This window comes from Silene latifolia, chromosome X (genome assembly GCF_048544455.1).
Source record: "Silene latifolia isolate original U9 population chromosome X, ASM4854445v1, whole genome shotgun sequence".
In the NCBI taxonomy this organism is placed as follows: Eukaryota; Viridiplantae; Streptophyta; class Magnoliopsida; order Caryophyllales; family Caryophyllaceae; genus Silene; species Silene latifolia.
Window position 1 is genome coordinate 137,566,130 of NC_133537.1, and position 2,942 is coordinate 137,569,071.

At 38.2% G+C, this 2,942-nt stretch overlaps 1 non-coding gene across 1 annotated transcript; it reads left to right on the forward strand.

Annotated features, from left to right (window-relative positions):
* The first annotated feature begins 333 nt into the window (after positions 1-333).
* Positions 334-440, forward strand: LOC141625455 (small nucleolar RNA R71). The gene has a single exon (XR_012535235.1). It is a non-coding gene; the product is annotated as a small nucleolar RNA R71 (small nucleolar RNA).
* Positions 441-2,942: the final 2,502 nt, after the last annotated feature.

Below are 2,942 nucleotides of genomic sequence, written 5' to 3' on the forward strand. Positions count from 1 at the left end.
GATAATGCCACCATAGCATTAACATGTTGTTTGGGTGATTTGGAAGCTTCATCAAGCTTAGCCATGGCCTTCTTAAACTTCAAGTTGATGGTGTCAATATAAGCACTTAGTTGAGCACCCAATTGTGTGATGGAATCTACCTCATGCTTTCCTCCTCTAGTGGCCTTTTGAGGCCTACTATATTGGGAATTATGAACCGCCATCTCTTCGAGTTTGGCCCATGTTTGGTTGTCATCAACTTCGGTAAACCTCCCATTGGATCCCATATTAAGCACATTGCGTGAGTCTTCATATAAGCCGTTCCAAAATTGTTGAACAAGGAACCACTCACTAAGTCCATGGTGTGGATAAGAACGACAAGTATCCTTAAATCTCTCTCATGCTTCATATAACAATTCCTCATCCATTTGCTTGAACCCGGTGATTTGGGCTCTCAACATATTTGTTTTATCCGGGGGATAGAATTTCTTATAGAAGGCAAGTGCTAACTTCTTCCATGAATCAATACCAAGGGTAGCCTTGTCTAGGCTCTTCAACCATTGCTTTGCGGTACCGATCAAGGAAAGGAAATAATACCCATCGGATTTGGTCTTGAGTAACTCCGGTTTGAGAAATTGCATCACAATAATCACAAAAAGTCTCCATATGTAAATGAGGATCTTCACTAGGCATCCCTCCAAATTGACTTCTCTCAACTAATTGTATGAATGCGGATTTGGCAATGAAATTACCGGTTAAATGTGGTGGTGTAGGAGTACCGTTTGGTAGGTTCTCCTCGGTTGGTACAGAATGAGATGAAATTTAGGCATTGTAGGTTGATTTTGTGGTTGGTTTGGAATTGGGTTATCCTCTCCTTCTCTTGCAAAAGGGTTGACAAACTCAATGTTATTTGGTTGAATGTCCACGATCTTTCCAATACCTACGACTCTTGAATTACCTCTAGCAACTCTTCTATTGTTGGTTAAGGTCCTTTTAATCTCGAAATCAATAGGTAATAAATTACCTTGTGATCTCCTAGTCATGCAAAATACCAAACAACTAGAAAACAATTAGAACAACCTTGAGGAGATTGAATTCCCCAAGGTAAAGAAGGACACAACAAAAAACAATTAACGAAAATTAAATCAAATGAACACCGTCCCCGGCAATGGCGCCATTTTTGGTGCCAGGTAGTCGTTATTGCTCACCAAAACAATATTTATATCTTTACAAACTACTCTTAGTAGAGCGATAAGCAAAGGTCGGATCCCAAGGGACGGGTATCGATTTAGGATTTCAATTGCAAGTAGTTATGTCTTAGGGTGTCACAAATTTGGGTTGAGATGAGATGTGGTCTAAACTAATCAACAAGATGAATGTAAATTAACGAAAACAAATTAAAGAAATTAAAGGGGTTTGTAAACAATTAATTAAAGGCACTAGGGTGTCATGGGTTCATAAGGGAATCATGAAAATAGATCATACAAACATGTTCTCAAATAGATGCAAGCAACTTATTGTTGTGATGGAATCGAGTTATTGTATATCTTACAATTCCTAGGAAGATTTAGGTCCCGGAGCCGAGTCGATTAAGATTTTACAACACCTACAAGTCGACTTAGTCTCTTCATATTCAACTCTATGCATGGTCTAACAAGGCTTGAGTTGGTTTATATCTTACAAGCCTCATTGAAAAGATAAGAGATGGGTAAAAAATGCAAGGTTTCATAGTCTAGCATTTCATCAAACATAACACGTGCATAGGTTGAAATCACAACAAGCAAGCAAGTGATTATGAAAGTATATTAGATTAAGCATAGATCAATTCCCATGATTGTTTCCCCTAATTTCCCATTAATCCTAGCTAAGAGACTACTCACTCATGATCAAGTTTAACATGCTAATAAGGATGTCAATCACATTAACAAAGCAAAACATGATGAATAAGTGAAGTAATTAACAATAATTAAGGAAAGGTAAAGGGATTATACCAACTTGAGATGATCCAAATATAAAGCAAAGAATAGTAGAAGGAAACTTGATGATTGATGGTGAGTTGTCAATCCTCCAATAAACCCCAAATAATCTTCTAATTACCCAACTAAAACTAAGAACAATTGAGAGATTTAAGGAAAGATTAAGATGTGATTAATATTGAAATGTGTATTACAACTCTGATTAAGACTAAATTAAGAGATTTAGAAGGAGATTAGTACTTAATTTTAAGATTGATTATGATAAGATGCTAATCTTGGTAGTACAATAGGGTATTTATACTAAAAGTAAGTACAAGGATTAGGGTTACTAAGGGCTTAAATGACGATTAAGACCCTAAGAGAAGCTTGATAATTTGCAACTCCCGAGGGACATGCGTGGCTTGAGTAGCAACTCCCTAGGAAATTCGCGCGTCCTGGCCTGAAGCACGCTTGGTCCTGTAAGGTGATCTGCTCGGGCTGGCATCGGGACGCCCGTATCCTAGGCTGAGACGCTCGTCCTGAGCTCGGGATGCTCGGATCCTGGGACAGGGTTCTTCTCTTATTCTTGGCTACCTAACAATCCGTGGGGACTGTCTTAGGGATACACGGATCTTTCATCATTGTCCAATTCACTTCATTTATTTGCTTAGGCTTCTAGTGTTGGTCTCCTCTTCGATGCTTGGTCATTAGATGCGATCCATTTAGCTCTATTTTGTTCCATAAATCCAAGGCTAGCAATCCTCTCCTACCAAGGACACAAAACCTCAAAGAATACGCAAAATGGGGAACTAAAGGTAAGAAATGACCCTAATATATGCTAGAAAGCATGGGAACGAGGTTAATTCGGGGAATAAATGTGCTCAAATATGAGTCACATCAATTCTAGTACTTGATATATTGTTTTTAATGTTTTTTGGTGCGTTCTGAAAACCTTGGTCCTATTTTTATCCAGCAAGAAAAACAAAAGGTTGGACATCTAATTCTATT